Raw genomic sequence first — 18,359 nt, forward strand, 5'->3', positions numbered from 1 at the left:
TTGCCAAGAAGTAATCTCTTGCTGTGAGTCATTTGCAGAGCATGATCATGACTGGGATTTAATTTGTTGTGCTTTGCGATGGAGCTTGCTGGCCTTGGCCCTCTTCCTTAACTCGAGGCCCCAGCGCCACACGTAGATGTTGTCTCTGCTGGCAGAGGTGAACGGAGTGGAGCAGTGGCAGGCGGATGGGCAGGACTGGTGGGGCGGCATTGTGCTGGTGAGCTGGGCTGCAGGAGGGCGTGCGCCCGGCCATGGCATCCACCTGGGAGCCAGTTAGGGGATGCTGCTCTGTGCCACAGGAGCAGCTGGAGGCCACATCCATGCAGGGAGGCGACTGTGGATGCTTCCTGCCAAAGCAAGGCAGACAGGGTGGAAGCCACCCTGTTTTGGGACCGTTTCCTCGCTATGGGGCGAGATGTGGATTTGCCGTGGTGGGTTTGTCCCACGAGGGCAGAGGCGAGTCAGTATCCCCCAGATGAGCTGTTGATCCAGCGAGCACCGAATGTAGCTGCAGCCGGGCTGCCTGCAGAGAGCGGGACAAAATTAGCTGTCTTTATCTCCTGTCATTTTGCTTCCCCCAGCTGTCTTAAGCTGGCAGCTGTGTGTCCCTTCTGCTCCTTGCTGCTGGCATGGATGAGGGTGTCCTAGAGAGGGAAAGAAAGCCCCAGTTGCCCTGGCATAGTTTTTCCAAGCCTTGTGGGCATCAGGCGTTCACAGCAGATGTGCAGGCAATGCTGGGAGAGCCGGGAACTGCAGAAGGGGAACAGGGCAGCTGTGCGATGGTGGTGGTGGCAGGACAGTGGCATCTGGGCAGGGACAAGGCACTGGCACCCTGTCAGCAGGCAGGAGCGCTGCTGCAAAATGGAAATCAAGGTAAGGCTGCAGCTCATGGCACAAAAGAGCCCTGCAGCCACCTGGGTGGATGACTGCAGCAAAGCAGGGTCCAGCTCACAGGATGCCTGGCACAGCCCCGCCAGCCCCTGCCCGGTGGTCCTGGCGGAGACGGAGGGGATCGACCGAGCACTCATGGCCCCGCAGCACTGCTCCGCTCTCCAGCCAGGGCCGGTTTGATCCCTGCGACCCCGAGCAGCTCTTCACTGTCTTCATGTGTCCACCAGTTACAAGTGCCTGTGGCACTACCTGGCACGGCAGCCAGTAACTGCACTTTTTTTTGCATTGCAAAATGATTATTAGCACCTCAGTTCATTATCAAAGCAAATTTAATTTTTCAATGTAAAGGAGCCAGTTGTATTTATAAAGGAAACACTGTTGATACAGCCAGAAAAAATTAATTCATGACAAATGTAAGGAAAATTAATAGTCTTTAACCGGGACAATATTTGACTGTGTCTAATTATGCTTTGCCGGGTAAAGTACATTATCTTTGAAAAGGCCTGACAGAGATTCTTGCAGAAGCATTTTACACTTCTTGTGATGAAACTGCATTTAAACATTGGGGTTTTTAATTAACCTTGTACCAGTCTGGTCAAATCATATAAAAACTGTTGTGAAACCTCAGTATCCTCTTGTGTGTTTGTGCACTGGCAGAGGCGTTGTGTACATTCAGGAGGCTCTTGTGTAATCCAAACCCGTTCAGGCAGAAAAAAAAAAAAAAAAGGGAGAGGAGAAAACACCAAAGGCAGCATGGCTGCAGAGAGCCCCTGGACCTCAGGTGGGGGTCCTTGCTGGTGGGACGGCAGCATGGACATGCAGACGCCACCTGGATTCGGCCAATGCCGTGTCTGATCCATCACCTGTCGCTGCTTTCCTCTGCCAGCCCTCCCTGCATGTGTGGCTGTGCCGGCTTACACGCCTGTACGCAAGAAGCAGGACAGGGAAGAGGAGTGGAAGCTGATGGGGTGAGCGCTCCTGCATTTCCCTTCAAAGGGGAAGCCAAAGAACCAGGCTCTGCCCCCGGGTCTGTTCACCATGGAGGGCTTGTCCCTGCTGGTGCAGATGGCCTCGGACAAGCGGGATGCCTGTGCCTTTCCGAGGGCTCTGGCTGGCCCCGCTGGCTTGCCCCATGGCAGACAGACAGCAGAGCGCCGCTGCATCAGAACAAAAGCCCGAAGGCTCCTCACCAGACACGTGCCCACATTGACTCAGGGCAGGATGAGTCCCCAGGAGATGTCCACAGGGTAGGGTCTTCCCTGGCAGATGCCCTTCCTCAGGCTGACTGTGGCCCGTGGAGCCTGCAGGCAAGGGTGGCCACAGGAACTCCACAAGTGGAAGGTTCAGCGGGTGTTGAGGGGGTTGGGGTGGGGGAAACCTCACAGAGAGATGTGGGGATCTCTGGTTCTCCTTAGATGTTGCTGGCGACAGCATGCGGATGCAGGTGACATATTGAATGACGGGTGCTTGTCCATAGTAAAAACAGCACGAGCCCAGCCAAGGCACCAGAGGGTCTGTTTCTGCCTGGTTCTCCAAAGGTTTCCACATCCTGGACATGGCCCAGCCCCTCTACAGTACCAGCTGTCTCCATCCCTTGGACACAACCGCAGCAATCCTGACCAATAGCAGCAGGAGAGCTGCATCCTCTGTGTGAAGAAATCCCAGGTGCACATCGCCAGGATGAGTTATTGGTGTTGGCACCTTCTCACAACCACGCACTCTTTTACCAAATGATATGCCCGACCCCTGCAGCTCCCAGTGGGGTGATAACTGCGCCAACTCGGGGCCAAAGCTGCCATCTCGTCTCCTTTCTGCCCGTGCTGGCAGCTGGCTGCCCGCTTCCCTGAGATGGACTGGTGCTTCCCGCTCTCAGGGGGGGAGATTCAAAGCTTGTCCGAGCTTTGGAAAAGCAAACTGGAGGACCCCAGTGCATGAAATCACCAGGCAGGCAGGATGAACCCCACCGTTTTCCTCGTTTCCTTATGTGGGTGTTGCAAAGGGAAGCTCTGCCCCCCACAGCATCCTCCTCCAGCCCCGCGGCCAGTCCCATGCCACCATCCTCAGCCCTCCTCGGGACAGCTTGGAAATGCGCCATCTTCTCAACTCGGCCTGCCAACTTGAAGCCAATTTGCATTGGATAATTATTTTCAATTAAGTGATAACCATCCTGCTCTGAACAGAAATAATCTTGTCCGAAGGCCAAACAGTTTATCCTGGCTCAGAGACGAGGCTGCAGCTTTGTGCAGACGCGCAGCAGCGTCGGCACCGTTATCGGCTCTGCTGTGCTGAAGGATACAGCTCGTAGCCAGGGAGGGTTGCACGCAGCCCCGTGTGCTGACTAACGCAACACGCTTAAAGCAGCCCGGCTGGCCACCGCGGCAGCCTCCAGGTCCTCACCAGCACCTGCTTCTCCTGTGCAAGCCAAGTCTCCCTTCCCGCTCCCCATCAAGCTAAGGGATTTTGCAAGCCTGGAAGTTTTATTCTGGTCCCCAGGCAGCAGCAGAGCTATTTTGCATCTGCAGATCTCACCTGCCCACCAGCTGTCTGCCTCCTGCAGCACCATGCGGAGCGAACACATGCTCTGCACAGCAAGGTACAGCCAGAAGAGTGGTGAGCACCGAAACAGCCCCGATCCCCACCAGGGCCGGCCTCACCGATGGAGAGGGCTCAAACTTGTGTCGTACAAAGTTGGTGCCTTCCTGCCCAGCATCCTCCCCACTAAAGCCAGCTGGCCTCTGCAGGAGCCAGCAGCAGCCACCCTAGGCGCCCTGGTGACCGGCCACTCAGCACTGGTTGTGTGCAAGCATCCTCTCATAGAATCACTTCGGTTGGAAGAGTGTTCAGCTCATCAAGACCGTATTTGCTCTCAAGAGCGCCCTGAGCCACTGAGGGTCCCTCACGCACAGCGGGCAGTGAGTGCGGGCTGGTGACGTGCCCCCGAGGTGCTCTGCCTGTAGGCCGTTCCTCTTGAACTTGGCTGTTGCAATAAAGACAAGCAGGACTGCCGCCCCCGAAGCAGAGAGGCGGCTGGGCCCGTCCTGCCCTCGGTGGGGCAAGGACCCACCACGACCAAGCGATCTGCCGCTTTGACAGAAGTCACAGGGATTGAGTGCTGACATGTGGAGGCTGTGGCCGGCCTGGGGAGGGGGAAAGACTAGCGGTGCCAGAGGCCATCACCATCCCCAAGAGCTCGTGCAGATGCACAGCACAGCTGCACCGGCCTCAGAAGTGGTCCATCCTGGGTGGCTTCATCCCCTCATCGCTCCATGCCTGGCAAGGGCGGGCATCAGCCAGCCGGGCCGCCAAGCTGGGGTGGTGACGGTCGCATGCACGTAGATCTCTGTACAACACTTGGCTGGATGGAAGTTGGGGTGGGGGTTGGTTTTTTTTTTTATTAATCCACCAAAGCCCAGTCAGTTGGGAAGATTGGACTCCGGAGCTCCTGCAAGTGAAAAATAGCAAATCCAATATCTTTTTAGTGGTGTTTTTATATTCAAATTAGACATAATCTCCATGAATAAAATTACTGTTCCCAAAGGGATCATGCCCAATTTAAATGTATAAAATGTCATTAAAAGGGCGCTGGCTTGCTATTAAAATTTAACTCCAGCAAACCCCCAATGTCATTTGTATTATAGTTTTACAATTAAGCCAGAGATGTTGGAAATAATAGTTTTGATGTACAATCTGGTACCATACAGTAGGACTGCATTGTTCTTAAGAAGTCTGCAGCCGGACCCCTCACTGGAAACGCCGCCACGTCGGAGCAGTGGTGCCACCAGGGCTGGCCGCAGCGCCCGGGGAGGCAGGGCGCAGCCGTGGCACTGCCAAGGGGCATCCACCCGGGGAACAGGACCGGTGCCACACTGCACCATTGACTCCAGCTCAAGGAGCAATCTCGCCAGAGCCCGATGGCTGTGGTGAGGACATAGCCAGCACAAGCAAACATCCCGCTGGAAGGACCCCAAGCACAGGGCTGGGACCCCCTCCCTTTCAGGGATGGGAAAGCTGGCCCAGTACCACACCATGTAAAGGCTGTGGACCCCTTTCCTTGCAGTCTTGCTGGCTCAAAAGCCAAATGCTGCATCTGGGAGGGTGCAAGGGCTGGAAAGCAGCACCACGGCTGCAAAGCAGGGGCTGCTGGGCTGTGCAAGGAGGGAGGGGGGCACTGCCAAGGAGGAGGCAATCACAGAGGCAGTGCTCTGAGGGATGGGAGCATGCGTATTGCCCCACCACCACCACCACCACCACCTCCACTCTGCAGCTGGAAGCAGCAGCTGGAGGCAGGGAGGTGGTGCAACTGCTCACTCACCCGCCCCCAGCAAAGACGTCGCTTGCACCAGCTCATTACTTTGTCTTGAACAGAGCGCTGGTTCGGCCGCCAGTAGCTGCTGCCTGTTCTTCCCCAGTGCAGCGGTAGGAGATCAGGGTCCTGTTGCAGGAGGCAACATCTGAGTGTACTTGAGAAAGGCGGGTGGGATTTCAGACACGCAGAGACCCCCTCAGTTGCCAAGTGACCTAATGAAAGGCATCTTCACCCTCCCTAGGTGATGATGATTCTGCTGAGCTCTTGCTGTCATGCACTACAGTCCAAAAGAAAACCCATGTAATCCTGGGAGGGGACAGCAGCCATGGAAATGGCTTGTCCTGCCCCAGACACTGCTGGTTCTGCTCCCCTCAAGGCGTCTCCTGACTTGGCACGCCAGCTGACTGTGGCCACCGAAAGCATGCAAGTGGCGTTTACTACAAAATCTGAGAACACGAAGTGCCCAGCTACAGTTAGTAGGAGCTGTTGCTTTAGCAAGCTGGTGGCCAGCTCAAGAGCCTGCGCTGACCTCGGGCCTTTTTTGCTGAGATGTGGAGCAGAAAAAGGAATCCAAGCAAGCCCTCCAGCCCCTTCCCAGCCAACCCTTTCTTTCACACAACGCGCACATGGACCCTGTGCCACCACCCGATGCTGCTGCACTGGCAAGGTGTCTGTCACCCGCCGGCGTCCCCCAGCAGAGCCGCGGGCTGAGGCCAGCCCAGGGCACCATCACCAGTTCTTCCTTTCACCCCGCAAAGGCTGACCCTTTGTCAAAGCCGCGTGCTTGCTCTGCAAGCGCCTGCCCTAGGCGTGGAGAAGACAAGGTGGCCGCTGCGAGAGGTGCGCCAGGGGGAAGGCTGCGGGCAGCGGGCACAAGTCCCCAAGCGCCTTGCGGGCACAGCATGCATGCCCCGGGCTGCAGCGGGGTGCCGTCAGCTGAAGCAGCGCACGCAGCCCAGCCATGCTCCGTGACCTCAGCAGACCTGTCACAGTTTGCCTTCCAGAGTCAGCACGAGACTGCGCACACAAACATCCACTCCCTTGAAAGGGACTGCTCAGAAAGAGTCTTCGCTCTCTACCAAATAATTACTATGCATTAAAGGGTATAATGCATATTTAAATATGCATTTAGCTGTCAGAGTAAGCAGGTGAGTGAATACGCATGTTATAAAATACACGTATTTAACTAATATGCAATTAATGGGGCAAAACAGTCAAAACTATTTATTACTTCAGGGAACAGAACACCTTCTCCAAAGCATTTTAATTACTGCAGCAATATTCGGAAAGCAAAGATCACATTCAATCTTCCTCACTCTCCTTTCTTTTTCCCCAAGGAACAGAAAAACTATGTTAAACCCCACCGATCCTACATGTAGGAGAGAACTGTTCAGCAAAACCAAATATGCGGACCCCCGGGAAGGTTGCGATCGAACAAAGAGCTGCGACGGGAGAGAAGTAAATACCCTGGTGGAGACGTACAAACCAGCCCAGCTTCTGGCCTCCACTCCAGCAAGGTGCAGCTGCAGCGCAGGACAAAGCTGCAGCCCCCGGGGGGGACACAGGCAGCGCTGCAGGGAGCAGCGCCACAAGGGCTGTGCCCAGCACTGGCACAGGGGCATGGAGATGCTGCAGCACAGGCAGCCTCAGGGGCTGCTGCCAAAGCTCACCCTCCCAGCCGGGTGGCTTCTGGCCACCCCTGGGGAATGAGAGGTCCGAGGCATGCCCCCTTTGGTGGCACCCAGGGCAGCCAGAGCCATGGCATCCTCTGCCAGTCTCCTCTCTTGTCATCTGTCTGGCAGTTGCCTGAATTACTGCTGGAGCTCATAAAGCACATGCAAACAGCCTGCAAAATGGGAAGCATTCATCTGAGACATGCAGCCCAAACACCCTGCTTGCACTGCAGACGGATCACTTAGCCTTGTCATTGTGTTTATGAGGGTGAGAGAGTTTTTCACTGCCACGATATTTTCCCATTAGCCATTACAAGGAGATGCTGCTGCAGGGAACAAGGGAAAGGTTTCTCCTATGCATGACTGAGCTGCAAAGGCCAAATCAAAGGGACTGGTTGTGCCCTGGGTAATTCTTACCTTGATTTCCATGTTGAAACACGATAAGCCATGTAATAAAAACCTCGCTTCCTTCCCGCACCCTCATGTTCTCTCTGCTGGACCCCTCCTGGAGCCCAGCCCCATGGCCACCAACAATGCTGAAATTTCAGTGGCACGCTCTCCCTCCTCAGGCCAGCGCTGTCCCTATATGCCCACAGCAGCGGATCCCAAACGGGCCCAGTGCCACACCACTGGGGTCATGGCGAGGTGCAGCAAAGCCTCAATGCACAGCGGTGCAGAGGAAAAACGAGGCCTGGGGACCAGCCTGCAGATCAGCATGAGTCGGTGAGCTGCGCCATCAGCAGCCACCACTGCACCAGGCGGCCCCCACCCTCATCCCCCTGGCCAGGGTCTCCACTGCACACATTATTCTCCTCCTGCCGCTTGCCGGTGCACGGGCACAAAGGGATGGCAGGAGAGGGCACGGCTCCGCCTGTCTGCCTCTTGCTGCTTCTCTCCTCTGCAGCCAGCAGCAGCAGCCAGCAGAAACCCTCTGTGAGGCAGCGGTGACTGTGGAGCAAAGCCCGTATCTCCACAGGCTTCTCCTCGTGTGCAGGGCTGCAAAGGAACAGCTTGCTCCCGCGTGCACCCAGAGACCAAGAACCAGCAGCGCACTCCAGGTCCCCCATTGTTCGCGCTGCGCCACCTCCCCGAGCACTTTCTGCACATCCTTCCCCGGGGGAGGGAGTTCTGGTTTTATTGTCACAGAGAAGCAGCAACTTCATGAAAAATATATTTTTTTTTTTCCTTTTAAAGTGGGGTTCCAAATTGATGCTAGAGTCAGAATGCTTCGAGTCATTAGGTGACTGACAACATACCAGGTCATATTTTGCATTAAAATACATGAATACAAAATGAAAACATTGGCAGATTTAGCATCCAGTGGTCCAATGGGGAAATGCCCCCATCCGGGCATTTCCAACAATAGATCACATCTAAAACTGTTCTGAGTTTGGTCCTGACCATTAATGTTCTGCACAATCGCATGAAAAAAGTCCCTTTTAATTCTTAAAAGGAAAACAGTTTAATCATTGTAACTAACTATACCTTCAGGGTATCATTTCAAAAATACAGGCAGAGATTAGAAGGGATTTGCGAGATTGTGTTTATTCCCAATTTAGGTGCTTTCCATAAATTAATTATAAAAGCAAGCCCAAACCAGTCAGAAGTACACTGGGAAATTCTCAGAGTGTTAGTCATTTTCATGCACTAATATTCATGCCATCTGCCTGCCTTTTTTATTTTTATTCTAAATGCTTCTTTGTTAACCGTAGCCTGCTTGCTTTTGCTGCGTTCAGTCCCTCTTCCCCTCACCCTGCTGCAGGTAGTTACCATGAGCACGCTGTTATATTTTTATTGAAAGAGCATTAAAAGGAGGAAGGCTTGTTTTGGTAATCGGCACTGATGCACGGCAAACAATGCCTCATCACGATACAGCCAGGAGCCGTCGTTTTGCTCCCGTTTAGAAGATTTGCTCCACGTGTGCCTCGTTGCCCTTCCAAGCTCTCCCCACCAAGGCGGTTTGCAGAGGACCATGGGCTGGAGGTCGCTTCCCGGCAGTTTCAGCAGGATGGAGAGCACGGGATTGGGATGCACTTGCCCTTGGCCCTTCACCTAGCACAATGTGAAGCGCTGGGAGAGCCACAGGTGTGGGCAGCAGAGCAGGCTGACCATTTCTCTGTGTGTGGTATCCACGTCACGCGGTCAAAGACCAACTTGTGGGCCGGCCTATAACGGCAATGCTAAAACACAGGTGCCGAGCATCCCCCAGACAAGCGTCCTCCAGCATCCCTGGCAAGCGATGGCAGCAATGCAAACCCAGCATAGGAGCTCCTCTGGTAAGACTGGGGGACGGCGGGTCATCCTGGGACAGGACGAGATCTGCCCGAAAATGGTCCCACTGCCGTCAGCACGCCTGCAGCCTGCCCAGGAGGAGCGCGGCGGTTAACGAACCTCCCACCGCCTCGGGAGCTGCAGCCCCAGCTTAACCAACCCAGCTTCGTCCAGCCGCTTTCAGCTGGGGAAGGGGGACACGGGGGAAGCAGACGCGACCTGTGGGGACACACAGGGACAGCTGAGCCGCGGCTGCAGGACACGTGTCAGGGCAGCCTGATGCCATCCTGGGCAGGCGCAGGGAAGCATGGGGGAGCTGTGCCAGGCAGAGCCAGCGCTGCTGGCCGGGACACCCATCCCTCTCGCCAGGCTGGCAAGGGTCACCACCTCCTGCCCTCGCAGGACTGTGCCCCCCCCCCCCAGCGCGTCTGGGGACGGCTGCTCGGGCAGCCTAATGACAAGAACCAGAGCTCGCTCCTCTCTCGCAGCTCTCTGGGCCCCGCTGTGTGTGCTGGTTGTTCCCCCCACCCCGCCCCCACGGCGGGGTCCTCCCTGGTCCCCCCGAAAACACCCTGAGACACCATACGGAGCAGATGCCTGCTGTGAAAATCCAGCAGCCCCACTTCTGCCGCCTCTCCGGGCCAGCCCAGCCAGGAGGCAACCAGCAGTGGTTTGGGTTTGTCCATCGAGCCACTGGGAAAGGGGAAGGGGAGGGCAGGAGTCAGCACGGGGAAGACCCCAGGAGCTGCGTCCCCTGGCCAGCAGAGACCCAGCGTGGTGGCCCAGGCCCAGCCAGGACACTGCACGAAGGCAACTGGTGCTGAGCTTGGTCTTCCGCTGTGAATTCTCCCCAGGTAGGGCTCTGAGCCTTCTTTTAAAGGTGGCAGTTGTCTCTTTTAAGAAAGGAAAATTCAAATATTGCTCCTTAGAACAGCATTGCCCAAAGGTTTCGGTTGCTCCTAAATAAAAAATCTTAGCTATCCCTTAAGAAGGATTAAGGAAACCAGTGTGGTTGAAATCCCTAATGGAGACGGTATGGTTTTTTGTCCCTACAGGAAACTTTTGAAGATATTTTAAAAATAATCTTGTGGTAGTAGCCTAACAGCCCAAGTACACATTCGCCCTCCAGTAAAGTCAGACTTTCCTCGGGCTAATCGGCTTCTGAACATCACAGAGCCTGAAACAGCAGTGCCCTGCGCCTCGTGTGCCGCATGCGAAACCCCGGCTGTGCAACCTGCGCCGTGGAGAGGAGCCACCTCTGCTGCGGGCACAGCGAGGCAAGCAGGAGTAGCCATGGAGGGAAGCTCAGACTGGCACAGGATGGGAAAAGCCAGGCTCCCGCTGCCCTCAGCCCCAGCTGGGTGGGCAGTATGCTCCCACAAGTCCCTCTGTCCAAGGAGAAGTCCTGGAGATCCAAGGGTGGCGAGAAGGAGCATGGGAAGTGAATGCATTAGGAGAAGCAACCCCAAAGGGCCGTGGCTCTCCGTGGGTCGGGGCAGTCCCACCTCCATGTGTGTAGGTGCTGAGACACCATACGGAGTAGAGCTTGGAGCCTTCAGGTGATGGGGGGAAGAAGAGATGAGGGCCTGTGGGAGCACACATGAAGCCCTTACATGGACCCAAACCTTCCCATCACCACGTACTGGCGATGACAAGAAAAATTACTGATGGAGCATAGGACGGCATGCTGGGAATGGGGTGGGATGGGATGGGATGGGATAGGGTGGGAAGGGATGGGATGGGATGGCATGGGATGCGACGGGATGAGATGGGATGAGATGGGATGGGATGGGATGGGATGGGATGGGATGGGATGGGATGGGATGGGATGGGATGGGAAGCGATGGGATGGGAAGGGATGGGATGGGATGGGAAGGGATGGGATGGGATGGGATGGGATGGGATGGGATGGGATGGGATGGGATGGGATGGGATGGGATGGGAAGCGATGGGATGGGAAGGGATGGGATGGGATGGGAAGCGATGGGATGGGAAGGGATGGGATGGGATGGGATGGGATGGGATGGGATGGGATGGGATGGGATGGGATGGGAAGCGATGGGATGGGATGGGATGGGAAGGGATGGGAAGGGATGGGATGGGATGGGATGGGATGGGATGGGATGGGATGGGATGGGATAGGGTGGGAAGGGATGGGATGGGATAGGGTGGGAAGGGATGGGATGGGATGGGATGGGATAGGGTGGGAAGGGATGGGATGGGATGGGATAGGATGGGAAGGGATGGGATGGGATGGGATGGAATGGGATGGGATGGGATAGGGTGGGAAGGGATGGGATGGGATGGGATGGGATGGGATGGGATGGGATGGGATGGGATGGGATGGGATGGGATGGGATGGGATAGGGTGGGAAGGGATGGGATGGGATGGGATGGGATGGGATGGGATGGGATGGGATGGGATGGGATGGGACAGGGTGGGAAGGGATGGGATGGGATGGGATGGGATGGGATGGGATGGGATAGGATGGGATGGGATGGGATGGGATGGGATGGGATGGGATGGGATGGGATGGGATGGGATAGGGTGGGAAGGGATGGGATGGGATGGGATGGGATGGGATGGGATGGGATGGGATGGGATGGGATGGGATGGGATGGGATGGGATGGGATGGCATGGGATGGGATGGCATGGGATAGGGTGGGAAGGGATGGGATGGGATGGGATGGGATGGGATGGGATGGGATGGGATGGGATGGGATGGGATGGGATAGGGTGGGAAGGGATGGGATGGGATGGGATGGGATGGGATGGGATGGGATGGGATGGGATGGGATGGGATGGGATGGGATGGGATGGGATGGGATAGGGTGGGAAGGGATGGGATGGGATGGGATGGGATGGGATGGGATGGGATGGGATGGGATGGGATGGGATGGGATGGGATGGGATGGGATGGGATAGGGTGGGAAGGGATGGGATGGGATGGGATAGGGTGGGAAGGGATGGGATGGGGTGGAAGGGATGGGAAGGGATGGGATGGGATTGGGTGGGGTGGGAAGCGATGGGATGGGATGGAAAGCGATGGGATGGGATGGGATGGGATGGGATGGGATGGGATGGGATGGGATGGGATGGGATGGGATTGGGTGGGGTGGGAAGCGATGGGATGGGATGGAAAGCGATGGGATGGGATGGGATGGGATGGGATGGGATGGGATGGGATGGGATGGGATGGGATGGGATGGGATGGGATGGGATGGGATGGGATGGGGGTGGGGTGGGATGGCTGGACAGATGGAGACCCAGCTGTTGTGCTGGCTTTTTGCAAGGAACTGCCACACCTCCACACTCCTGTATCCTCTGGAATGCTGCAAACTTTGCCAGGGGGGGTCTTGTATTTTGAAAGACATCACCTTCATGTAGTGAAAGCCAGTGCTTGTCTTTCTCCTGCCCTGACATGCACTCTAAAATGCCATCAAGGTCCTGCTGTACCCAAGAGGTGATTTTTCCACCTCCTCTGGTGGAGTACACCCCCCACCCCCCCCAAGTCACTGGCAGAAGCCGTTGCTCAGCTTATGGCAGCTCCCTGGCCCTGCTGGCAAGCAGCCCGTGGCTCGCAGAGGCTGGGCAAAGCTCAGACACGTCTCCTACAGCTGCCTTCTGACCCAGACGGTGAGCTGGCTCTCTTTGCACCAAGCCCAGTGGCAGGAAAAAATATAAGCAAAGCCTTCAGAACAGCCTCATGCAGGGGAAACGTGAAAAGAGCGTTCAGGGAGGCTATTCCCACAATAAGGCTTTTCCAGTTGTGACAGCATCGATGTGCTAGCTGCGAAGACCCTTGCAAGTTTGCACAGGGGGAAAGAAAAGCTGGACCTGGACCTGGCTGGGACATACCCAGTGTCCTTGCTCCTCCAGCAGCAGCCCAGCCGTCTGCCAACAAGTGGAGAAAGACACGGCATCTGTTCCTCTCTCTCATTTCAGCTTTCAGACAGGCTTTGCAGAGCTCTGCAGAGTTTCCCAGGGGTGAAATAGTCTGCAGGACTGTCTGAAACAAAGCAGATGGTAAAACCAGAATTTATTTACCGCTCAGTTTTCACCAGGGTGTCCAGATAACAGGAAAGATGCCAGGTCACACATGAGAGACCAATTAACTAACTGCTTTGATGATGCTGAAACTCCGGGGTGAAGCAAAGCGGGGTAGGACAAGGAAAGGCTACAAGGCATCCCCAGGTCAGGCGCGCTGATGGACACTGCAGCATTTCAGAAGGAGCCAGCAAAGGCGGGTCAATGGCAGAGGTGTCGGTGGAGCAGTGGCGGGTGCAAAGCCAAGAGGAGCAGGCAGAGGCAGTGGGGAGGCCGGGCTGGACTCCCCACAGCCACCCACGTCAGTGGCCTGCCGCGGCTGAGGCGATGACGGCTCATACACAGCAGGAAAATGATTCCGAAGGAAAAGGTGGGATGGGAATACTGTGACGGCTAAAGATGCTGTGGGGGCTACACCTGACGTATTCATTGTCATGGTGTGCACAGAGGAGTGGAGAAGCTGGCCAGGGGGGTACCACGGAGAGGCAGCACAGGCTGGCATTTCACCAAAAGAAGGGAATTAGAGGAAATACAGAAAATACGACATGTAAATTATGCATATATGTCTGCCTGTGTGGGTTTTTATACGCATATACATGCGTGTACTATTTACAAAACACCAAAATGGGAAACTGGGAATTGCTATCCAGTTTGTCCCATGGGACAAGAGGAAGAAGAGAACGGCAGGTTGAATGACATTCAGTGTAAAAAAGAGGGAAGGAAATAGCTCCTTCTCTTCGGAGGGCTGTGGTGTGCCCTCGAGCCAGGTGACAGAGGGGTCTCAAACAGACTGAACACTCACCTGCACACAGAGCCCGTTCAGGCTCAGAAATAGTCACTGCCCACGTGTTTTGCCCGAGGGCACAACTTCTGGGTCCAGGTGAAGCGCTAATTAATAGAGGTTATTTCTTGGAGTGGCTCACTGGTACCCCTGCTCTGAAAGGTCCAAAGCAGCTGGGACCGGCCAGCCTGGGGAGTGGGCAGGGGGATGGGAGCACCAAGCTGCTGCTCTCTGCCCTCAAGGGATGCCCAGGCATGGCTTCAAACTGCTTCGGTCCCTGCAGTGCTGGGGCAGCTGGACACCCCTTGGGATGTGCCGTACAATCTACTGCCCGATTTCCTACAGCCCTTCACACCTCCCTGCAGCTGCCCCCATGCCACCCCTTTCCCCCAGACCCGGCTTCACGGTCCTGCCCCAGTCCCTCCAGCTCTCCCACAGCACTCCCAGTCTCCTACCTCCACAAGCGCTGGCTGAGCAGGAGCTGGCTGGTGCTCCAGGTGCCTGGGTGCCTCTCCAGCAGGACCAGCAGCAACCACAGAGCAGGCATCGCTCCATCCCTTGCAAGGGCACTGGCCCTGCTCCCCCACCTTCTGCCCAGCTTGAGCAAGCGGGACTGCTGGCCAGGCTGGGATGAAAAGTGGATGGAAGTCCCATGCACGTTAGGGAAGGGTCAGCAGAGGTGGGCAGACGTCACAAACCTTCATCCCTGCAGGGAGGGAGGCAGGGTGTGTCAGCAGGCACTCCTGACGCCCCCCGCAATGGAAGGTGAGGTACCGAGACTGCACCCCCCTCTAGTCAAAGAGATGGCATCAGGCACGCTGTCCTCCTCCCACTCCCAACTCACTGGCTCAAAAACCACGAGGGTTTGGAAAAAAGTTGGACCACTCTGACTTGCCCTCTGTGTCTGGAGATGTGAGCCACATTTCTACAGCCGTTGGGGCAAAAGGTGGATGTGTAGAGGGCCAGGACCTTGCCAATGACGCGTGGAGGGGAGGGCTGCATTGCAATCTCGAGTCTTATGGTCAGTGCCTTCACCCCCTCTGTCCTCATCCCCGGGGAACACTTCAGTGAGGCGTCCACCTCCTTCAACACCGAAGGCGGTCATCCACAAGGAAGAAACTCACAGGGAATCAAGCTGCATTTCTTCCCGTGCTCATGAAATGCCTTTTTAAAATCAAGCGCACAAGCCCACGATGCCAGGACCTGGGGCTCCAAGTTACCCTTGAGATGGGGTGACCCAGGGGAGGAAGCTGTGGGCATTAGGAGCAGGCTTCAAGTGCAATCCCTTTTGTGCCCGGCCTGACGACACAGTTTTTGACCAGCACAGGAGTTGAGGAAAGAAAAGGCTGAGGGTGGGGGTCGGGGGTGGGTGGGTGGAGTGGGTGGGTGTCATATCTCCGTGTATAAAAAACACCCAGCAGGGGAACAAAGTTGCAGGAGCCAGGCTCTTCTCAGCAGCGCCCGCACCCAGACGCGGAAAGTTCCACTGCAACAGAAGCAAACTGCTTCTTCACTCTTGAGGATGGCTGAATATTGGAACTGGTTGCCCAAAGAGGTCATGGAGCTTCCATCTGTGGAGATACCCCAGTCCCAGCTGGACACAGTCCCAGGCAACTGGCTATAGGTGACCTTGCTTTGAGCAGGGCTTGGGCAAGGCAGCCTCTGGAGATGCCTCCAGCCTCTGGAGATGCCTCCAGCCTCAGGGACCCTGTGGCTCTGAGCTGCACCCTGCTGCAGAGGACACCCGTAAGATGCAGTGCAAGAGCATGGCACTGGCAGCGACCTGGCCTCCAGAGGGACTGAGGAGCTACCACCTTTCCAAGAGGCAGCAAGTTTCTCACCACGCTGGGTGAGTGACCGGCGACGGGAACAGGCACGTAGAGCTGGGCTGCTGCCAGCTTGTATGGTGCAAAAGGATTTTGTCACCAAACTGTGCGAGTGACGGGATCCAAAGGAGCGGCGCTGAGCCTGCAAGCAAAATATCCTCAGGTCCCACGTGAGAGGCTGGATTTGTCCCACTGGAGCTGACTGCCAGCTGCATGCAGGGAAGCAGACATTCCCTTGTCCTCGCCCGGGTCATGCTGTCACAAACTTTTGCCACCGAGCAGTGGTTTTCTGAGGCCATGCACACGCACACCACGCTGAGCAGATCCTGAGACCACTGTGTGCCTTGTACTGGTGCTGCTGGAGGAACTGGCCAGGTGTTCAGACATCACTGCTGTGCGTGGCACGCTGGCTCCAGCAACAAGAGGCACCAGCGGACTTGGCACATTCTCCTGGAGGAGCGACTCCACCGCGTCCACCGGATGATCAGCAGGAAAAGGAAAAGGAAAAAGGGAAAAGGGAAAAGGGAAAAGGGAAAAGGAAAAGGAAAACCCTTGCAGCCACTGCACTGCAAGATTCGTGTGGAGATGTCATGCTGGAGAGCATATACTCCTGACACAAATCCTTACGTGATCAGGGAGGGAGATAAGACGTCAGCTCTAATGATAACCCAGATCAATAAAATCAAATAAACTTTCAAGCAATTACTAAAAAATAAAACGGATTCTGCTGGCATAATCTGACAACATACTGGCGGCGGGAGCAGACATGCATCACGATAAAGGAAAATCCTACTAGCAGAGTACAGTTTCATTAGATAAGCTGATACCTCATATAGCACTGATGATTTGTGCCAGAGAAAAGCACTGTAAGTTGCTGGCCTCGGAGTTTGCTATAAAATTCCCGTTAAGATCAGACAGTTGTGCACTCCAGCTCTCTCCAGCCTTCTTGCTAAAGCTTCCAGCAGACAATGAAGACTCTGATTTCCCCGGGCAATGAGGAGGAGGAGGAGGAGGAGGCCCTGTAGCAGACAGACCTTTTGTTTTCCCAGCAGCACCGGGCGCAGTGAACCGCGGGCGCAGGGAACCGCACGACCCAGCCAGGCTCTGCCCGCGGGCACGTCGCAGCTGCCAGCCGGGGCACAGGGCCTGCAGATCATCCTCCTCCTCCTCACACAAAAACCTGCCACTGGGTGTGCTGCAAGCCATCCCCACCTCTTGCGTGGCGCAAGCTTGTGAAGCACCCTGCTGTGGAACCGCAGAAGGAATCCCAGGTAAATATACTGGGATGTTAAACTTCCATGCATGTGTTCTCTTTAGAGGTGTGACTGTACTTACTCCCAGGGACAACACGCCTGTTCTAGCCCACCTTCCTATACGAGCTCATGTCTTTTTTTGACTTCTCCACCCACCCACTCCTACAGCCAGCTGTGTTCATTTTGTGACCATAAAGCAGATGCGGGTCAGGCTCCCAGCAAATTTCAATCTGGCTGTTAACAAGCAAAGTCTGTTTAGCGCTGGGAGAGGCTTTACTCCGCCTCTCTCTGGCCTTTGGAAGCTTCACAAAGTAGTCACGGCAGACTCTGAGGTGGAAATTATCATCCTACAACAGTACCCAATGCCTGTAGTGTCAGTTGTCAGCTAGAGGTGGCAATCCCTCTTCATCAGTGAAGCTTAGGCAACCAGCTCAGCCTAGACCCTTACTGGTGGGGTGCTCTGTATGGCTTCTTCAAGCAGCTGGACAAAGGGATCTTTGGGAGATGAATGCTGTATCTGGAGCAGCAAGCTGGGTGGATGGTTCCTCTCAGCTGGCACGTTCTCACTCTCGCTACAGAGTAGGTATGCGCTGCTTAAGAGATGCAGGTTGGGTCCCAGCAGGGTGTATCATGGCTCCTCTGTGCCTCCTGGGCCAGCGGACAGAGAAGTACTTCAGTGATGCCTCAGGAGATAGAAGTGAAAGAGATCAGAGCTGAAAAAAATAAAATTCCTGATGAGGGATGAGGTTGGGTGACCACAGCAAAACAGAACCTGGGAGGACCCATCACCCTGTACGCGGTCTGGAAACCCAGCAGCTCCAAGCAAAAGTGGTATAGGTCATCACCAACCTCTTTAATGACCTTGGCACAAAGCCGTGGCTAAAAGCTGGTTGACGTAGTAGTTCCTACCCCACCTTGCTTACTGATCGGTGATGATATTAGACAGCGTTACACCTTATAGCATTACAGCAGTACTTCTCCTACAAAGGCATGAAGGTGTCACCATGCTGATGGACCCAGTTCGGTGTCACAGTTTGCGATATTTGGTATGGCCTCTCTGCCAGCTCTGGAGAAGACACCAGAAGGACAAGAAGACATGTCACCTTGATGTTGCAAGGAATCTGAAAAAAAAAAAAAAAAAGTCAAAAGGAACCCAAATCAATGGATGCAAACATATATACACATATATGGGTATGGGTATGAACGCACACACGCTCCCACCCGAGCCTCCCCGAGCGCGCCTGTTCCCGGCGGGGCGGGGCGGGGGGCGGGGCGCCGGGCCGGGGGGCGGGGCGCGGGGCGGGGCGCG

The sequence above is a fragment of the Falco punctatus genome (genome assembly GCF_963210335.1).
Source record: "Falco punctatus genome assembly, chromosome: Z".
Lineage (NCBI taxonomy): Eukaryota > Metazoa > Chordata > Aves > Falconiformes > Falconidae > Falco > Falco punctatus.